Genomic DNA, 8,239 nt, shown 5'->3' with positions numbered 1-8,239 from the left:
CAGGGGTGATACATGTGTTAGCTATGCGGTGTCGTGCGAATAGAGGTGGCATGTCTGAGCCCTATAGCCTATCACTATGGCGGCATGGTTGATGGAGTGGTCCTGCCCTTGAAGTGCTGGAGCAACGCGCTGGTCACATCTGATCCTGTGTGACGTGGGAGCTCTAGTGATGGCTTGACATAGGGCCTGGCAAGCGACGTGCTGGTTGCTGTGCGTTGACCATGTGAACAACCAAGGCTTAGTTGGTGCCGAGGCTAAGCCATCATGGGGGAGCTCGACGGGCGTGAATCCTGAGGTTGCCGAGACCCTAAAGAAGACTACCAAGGCGTGGAGGGAGCAGTTGGTCTTGTACACTGATTTTGAGGCTATAGTAACCCAAACTTGACTTCGCACGCCGTGTTGTTCTTGGAGCAGGGGTTAGGTAGCACAGTGCAGTACGGGCATCGGTTGTGGGCATAGTACCGAGCACGGCAGCCGGTAACCCTTGCCCTATCCTGTCCTAGACGGTATGGTGCTGATGCGACTTCCCATCTCGTCGGCTGCTCTGCCTTGTTGAGCTATCGTCCATCTGACATCGCGGGAGTGGTTGGTCTCATTAATTGGACGCGACGCTTTGTTGGGGAGATCGGTCGAGGCAGAGGCGATGGGGTTATTGCCGAGCCGGCTTTGAGCGGGATGGAGATTCGACGTCTCGTCCGAGGCTGTACGCGTGGGGCCTCAGGCGGGACGGAGAATTGGTTCCCCGGCCAAGGCCTTTCGCGCGAGACCTCAAGCGAGGTAGAGATTCGGTAGGCTGTCCGAGGCCTCTCGTGCGAGGCCTCTAGCAAAGCGGAGAGTAGGTGGCCTTGGACGGGGCCAGGGTTTAGCCAATAGTTGTCTCTTGGCCTTGATTTTGATGGGGTCTAAGTAATTTTTTCGATTGTTGCTTAGGGGACCCCTTCTCGTGGTACCCGACAGTATTCCTAACACAAACCCTGCTCCCCTATCAGGGTCACAATCAAGTCACCTTTGGTACAACTCCAGAGTCGCGGGTCCAGACAACATCGCATCCTCAAGGGCGACACTCTGCCAGGAAGTGTAGGAAATTTTAAGCACCTCACCCCTTGAACTCACGCTAATGTCCCTAAGCACATCCTTACTACCTCTAGAATGCGCACGACCCCCCGGTTCTCGACCTGAGTCGAACTACTAGGCTTCGTGGTCAGAACGACTTATCGGGCCAGCTAAGTGTTAGGCTACGTTCAACATAACAATAGGATGTACAACAAATCGATCCTTAAATGACACAGACGAGGATAGATCCACACCCAAGACCTCCTTGCCTTGTTGCTTCTCTATCGACATCCCGCCCGGTCTCCATTCATTATTAACACATGGTTATTTCCACGATAGCAAATATAACCAACTGTGACCAGACATTATCCTAACTTGCAGGTGATAGGAAATCACTTGACTTTTACTAGTCTAAGCAAGGCTAAGCTTTGATTCACTCCTAGATCTAAATAGGATTCAGGGTACATTTACTAGACAAGGAATAGATATATATGCAACAAGTGTTTGCATCCAATTCCTATCACTTAATGCATCAACAAATAAAGATACTCAAAGTAACCATTTTCAAAACATAGGAGACTTAGAATGCACCAGGGCTTGCCTAGGATCCCACACTGAGTCAATGTTAGTTAGACGACACTTGCTAAGTCCTTCCATCTTCGGGATAGGTTCACCATGCACCTTCCTTAGGTTCGGCTCCAACATCCCATCCGACACGTGGTTCATCTAGCGTACCTAATTGAGATACATGATGCAAGTACATGAATGCGGGGAATGGTAATAAAAGATGCATCACATAAAAACATTCAAGACAAGCACAAGGCTACACCACATGACATGAGTACTTAGAGAGCAAGCTATTCACATCAAGTCCAACATAGAGATAGCAAGTACATCAAGCATGGCATATTAGTTTACTTAAGTTCTATTCAAATCACTTTAACTTACCAAGTTTAGACAACCTAATATACAATTGCTCATCTTTAGTTAAGGACCTAGCACCTAAACAATCAACAAGAACAATGCTACAAAGCATTCATATTTCAGCCAAACTGGGACTATACAGCAGCATAGTAAATGGACCATAACTGGAGATTTACAAATCCAAATGACATGAAGAAAGACAATTTGGAAATCTTATGAAATTGCCTAAAATTCATTTTCAGACCTCAAGGCATGGTTCCAACTTTTACCAGGTCGAAATCACTTAACAACAGAAATCTGTCTTCACAAGACACAGAGCAGCCAAAACTAGACTCAAACTGAGAACAGCCATATCTCTGAAACTATTTGGCAAAATGCCACCAAATTTTAACACAAGGTAGTTTAGTAAGTTAACTACAACTTTGGTATTCACCACAACAACAACAAACATCATTTCCACCACAAAAATGATTGCACAAGCGAAACTGCAAATGCAGCCCAACAACAGTGGTACAGAAAACTGATAGGAACTTCAGAGAAGCATAACTAGAGTTGTAGACCTCCAACAATCATGAATCATAACTTTTTGAAAATATTATGAAGTTACCTAAAACTTTCTTATTATCGTCTTAAGATGATTCTACAGATAACAAGGTCAATTAATCCAATGAATGCATCTCTGTCTAAAACATGGACAGAAACTGACATGCCACTATAAACAGCTATAACTAGAGTTATACATGTCCAATAAATATGGTTCTAGACTTTTTCGAAAGCATAGCAAATTCTAAACAACTTTGTTATAAACACCTAAAGCTAACTCTACTGAAAATCCTATCTGAGTTTGGGAAGAAACAACCACAGACATTTAAGCAACTATAACTAAAAATCTACTTAACAATAAATTATGCTATTTAGCTTTTTGGAAATCTTAAGAAAAGTAATACAACTCATGTATTTTCATCAAGTCATGATTCATAACTTAACTGAGCGAATTAATTCAACATGCAGGCCTATTCAGAATAGGAGCAAGACAATATAGGGCATTTCTTATTTTTATAGATCTTAAACTATCAAGCCTAAAATCCTATAATTTTTACCATACATCAATCATCACCTGGTTAGCATTCCATAAAAATTTCATATTTATTTGATCACAACAACTACAGTTATAAAAAAGACAAGACACAACTAGTATTAAAAACCTAAGTGCATAAATCTATTTTTACAGCAAAATATTTAAACTGAAACATACTATATTATAGATCTACTGCATATACAATTTCACAAGGATTCCAAAAAGTACTCATTTACTATTTTATGATATTTCTACTAATTACTATGAATTTTCAAACTTGATCATCCAAATCTGCATAAATCAAAGAAAAGACATGTAAATCTTGCATCGGAGACCCTGAAGTTTCCACAAATTAAACTCCAGCGAAGAGGTCCTTATGAGCACTATTCACATGAGTCACTACTTCGCAGAAAGGTCCTTTCCTTTTCTTGAATTGTTGCCCACGTCCCTATCGCGAGTTGGGAGCAGGGAGGACCGACCAGCGACCTGACGGCAACAAGGAGTGGCGGCGAAGCACACGTGGGCCATGTGCACCGGTGCATGGCTCCAGCATGGCTTGTGGTGGCCTACAGTGGCCTAGCCATGCACGTAAGCTACAGCCACAATGGCGGCGCCGGTGGCAGCGAGCTGCAGGGGCGAAGCCGGTGAAACAACTCGATGGGGAGGTGCGGCGTGAACGGAGGAAGGAGTAGGCGGGGTTGGTAGGGCCTGAGGAAAAGCCGAAGCAGAGAAATGGGGTGGCCATGGAGCTTCAGCGGTGGCGGCCATGGCGGCGGTGCATCATTCTATGCGCACGGTGACAACAAGAGCGAGCAGTGGAGCGAGAGGTGGCGAGCGCGAGTGAGGAGCAGTGAGCGCCGATTTCCTTTTCCTAAGCACGGCAAGGTGACGCACTGGTGGCCATGCAAGCAGCAAGGGTGCCACGCGACCTGAAGCACCTACGAGCATGGTCAGCCATGTCCTGTTCCAACTAAATGAACTGATCAAATACCACCTAAAAAATACAAGCTGAAACTCAATATTCGTCCCTTCTTAACTCCAAATACGTTTAGTTTTGGCACAAATTGTAGTAACAAATGGTGTAGAGCTACGCGAAATCTCCAACATTGCTTAAAGGTTCAAAGTCTAATTCAGCCTGGTTGGAGAGATACAAGGTTCCAAAGTGGGGTTCACGAAACTTGAAAACTGAATATTTCAGTTCCAACACTTAGCCGATTTTTGGAGCTTCAAAACAACACTAAGTTGATTCTTGAAATCCCTAATTGAGACACTTAGAAGTCGAATCAAGCCTTGATCCAAAAATAAAGTTTGTTCTACATAATATGGACTACAACTTTTATTTAGGTTCCACTACCATGCAAACCCTCTAAGCCATAGTTCAAACCAAGTCAAAGTAGCATCACGATAAAGCTTAATTTAGAGTTTTAGGCCGATTGAGGCATTTTCTTGACTTCTGCTCAACATGAACCCTTCTTGACTTTTGTTGTAGAGTTCAATTAGAGTCATTTGGGCAAGGTAGCAAGGTTTGGTTGATGACCCATAATTCCATTCACTTAATAGCGCAATTCAAGCAAGAATGTAACTCATCATTTCATGTGACTTTTTAATTCCGAACTTCATGAAACTTTTCCACTGGTCAAGATGGATGCATGTTGATATAATATACATGTAATGAGCATGTTTAACATTACTCTTGCATAATCTTAACAAGGGTACACATGTAGCAAAGGTGTGTTGTCCAAGTTTAAGTTGGAGCTCACTCTTGTAGATTTGATCTTAACACCTTCATCACCACTTAACATGTCATGTTTGAGTTCAAACCCATTACTTAACTAGTGACAAACACCTAGGGTGTCCAAAGAAGAGCATAATGAGCACTAGTAAAGCATTTGAGTTGTTGCACATGGATTTATTTGGGCCAACACAATACACTTGCATCGGTGGAAACAAATATGGCTTTGTGATAGTGGATGACTATATAAGATACACTTAGTCATTCTTTCTAGTGGACAAGAGTGATGTGTTTGCAACATTCAAATCATTTGTCAAGGGCATTCACCATGAGTTTGAAACAACCATCAAGAGAGTTAGAAGTGACAATGATAGTGAGTTTAAGAACACTAGAATTGATGAGTTGTGTGATGAATTTGGAATTAGACATCAATTCTCGGCCAAGTACACTCCACAATCAAATAGCCTTGTTGAGAGGAAGAATAGAACCTTGATTGACATGGCAAGATCAATGTTAAGTTAGTACAATGTGAGTCAATGCTTTTGGGCTGAAGCTATCAACACGGCTTGCTATTGTAGCAACCGCTTATATTGTCACCCATTGAAAGAGAAGACACCATATAAGCTCTTGAATGGTAGAAAGCCTAACATTGCATATTTTAGAGTCTTTGGTTGCAAATGTTATATCTTGAAGAAATGCACTAGATTGGGCAAGTTTGAGAAGAAGTGTGATCAAGGATTCTTACTTGGATACTCCACTATAAGCAAAGCATATAGAGTTTGGAATTTGATAAGTGGTACTCTTGAAGAAGTTCATGATGTTGAATTTGATGAAACCAAGGGTTTTCAAGATGAGAATGAGAACTTAGAAGATGTTAGAGGCATTCAACTTTCAAATGCCATGAAGAACATGAATGTTGGTGAATTAATATCTAGGCAATTGAATGATGATGAAGATGATCAAGTGCAAGTGCTCTCTAACTCAAATGTGCAAGTTGACACTAATCAAGCAAGTACAAGTGGCTCTCATGACAATGTGCAAGATCAACAAGTGACTAGTATATCATCTCAACCCAATGATTAAGCAAGTGCAAACAATGTTTCAATACTCCAACCAACTCATATTACAAGAGATCATCCATTGTACACTATAATTGAAGATATTTCTAGAGGTGTGCAAACAAGATCAAGATAGCTTTATTTTGTGAGCATTTCTCATTTGTGTCATCCATTGAACCAAACAAGATAGATGAAGCATTGAAGAATGTTTATTGGGTGAATGCAATGCATGAAGAATTGAACAACTTCACTAGAAATCAAGTATGGGAGTTAGTTGGGAGACCAAAGAACCACAATATGATTGGAACCAAATGGGTCTATAGAAACAAGGAAGATCAAGATGGGATAGTAGTAAGAAACAAAGCAAGATTAGTAGCACAAGGATACACTAAAGTGGAAGGTCTTGACTTTGTAGAAACATATGTCCTGGTAGTTAGATTGAAAGCAATTAGAATCTTGCTAGCCTATGCTTGTGCTCACAACATCAAGCTCTATCAAATGGATGTCAAGAGTGCATTTCTCAATGGCTACATCAATAAAGAAGTTTATGTTGAGCAACCTCCCGGTTTTAAAGATAACAAGAAGCCCAACCGTGTGTACAAGTTGAGGAAGGCATTACATGGCTTAAAGCAAGTTGTTTACACCAAAATTTGGGAAGAAGAACCCGGTAACTCGAAGCTTCTAGGATAGTGTCATCAAGGAATCGATTGGATGAGAATCGATATCAGCTGATTTAGATGTAATGTCAGAATCGGCTATTTTATGGATGATGTCAGCAGACAGCGTCAATGGGCTATACTTGAGTGGTGCCAGAGAGATGTGTCGGACTCTGCTAATAAGGAAAATTGGGGTCCAAGTTATTAAGTTAGGAAGTTTTCTTTTATTCCAAGAATTGTAATGAGTCGTATTTGAGTAGGATTCATGTTTAGGTTCTGGGTATAAATATTAGACCCTGGTTATTGTAAAACAGACAAACATTCAATCAATATAATCTTTCTGGCTTTTGCCAACGCATTAGGAGTAGGAGTACTGTAGATCTCGACAAGTTCTTTAGAAAACAGGGCTACATCGACTAATCGACCTCCAGCTTGCTTGTGAGCACCGTCACAACTTGTATTGTGCTTGTAAAGATGCATCAGCTGATTGATCTTTTATGAGCCATAATATAAGTTAGTTATGGATCTGTATCGTAGTTTGTAAGGCTGCATCAGCTGATTAATCTCTTACGAATCACAATATAGATCAAAGTTATCGATCTTGTGTTAAATAACTTGTTTGTTTAATACAATATCACTAGTTATCGAATCTGCTAAGATTAGTAAGATTTTCCTTGTTGTTTTTTGTTGATTCACCTATTATTGATCTTGCTATAATTAATGTTTTATTAATTATAACAAAACCACCCGATTGAAATAGAGATAAATCAGCATCATATCATCTTAATTTGTCGTCCTTTGATCTAGTCATGTTTCAAAATCTTATAATTGATGGCTTAATTCTGCTAGATCGGCTGTTTATCTCTATTCCAGTCAAACATAGTATACATCCAAAGACATATTTCAATCTTGAATAAACTCATTAGTTAATGAAATCTAATCTAATGATACTACCATAGCTGCATCGATCCGGTCGAACCTCACTGGTAAGATTTTAGATTAGAAATTATCGATTAGTGGTCTTGTTCATGATCAAGATATGTACTATGTTTGTTTGCTATGACTGCATCGGCTATTTTAACTGATTTGCCTATACCCTCATGCATATAGAATATTTTCATGAATCTGTCAACATATAGATGATTTTATAGATTCTTTGACTTTAGTTTGTTATCATTATCATAGCTGCATCGATCCGATCGAACCTCACTGTTGATGATAATAGAATAGATTCAAACTGTTTGTAGATTCATTTATATTAGACAGCCGATTTGTTCGTATGTTATACTCTTTTTATGGATACGCTGGACATCAACTATTTAGATGATAACCTCATTGAATCGGCTATCTAGCCATATATTTGGAGCTGTTTGGTGCAACACCGACGTATTCCACCTTAAATTACTAATAAGATTTTCTCTCCTTGTCAATTACAGGTCAAATTGACTGGCACATCGTTGAGTTTTCAGAATTGACTGGTTCTATGTTGAAGCCAAGCAGATCGCTGGTCTCATTCCACTCAGATCTTCCCGCTTGCTGTGTGTTGATCACATCATCACATTTTTTTGCCCTGTTCACTTCTCTTATAATCCATACTTTTTAGCTTGTTTTTTAGCCAAAACAGTATTTTTCTCTCACAATAAATCAGCCGAAACAGTGTTTTGGCTTGTTTTTCAGTGAAGCAAACGGGGTCTTTGTGTCAACACACTTTTTGGCATGCCTGGTGGGACCACAATCG

The sequence above is a fragment of the Miscanthus floridulus genome, chromosome 19, assembly GCF_019320115.1.
Source record: "Miscanthus floridulus cultivar M001 chromosome 19, ASM1932011v1, whole genome shotgun sequence".
NCBI lineage: Eukaryota > Viridiplantae > Streptophyta > Magnoliopsida > Poales > Poaceae > Miscanthus > Miscanthus floridulus.
This window is presented reverse-complemented; position numbering follows the sequence as displayed.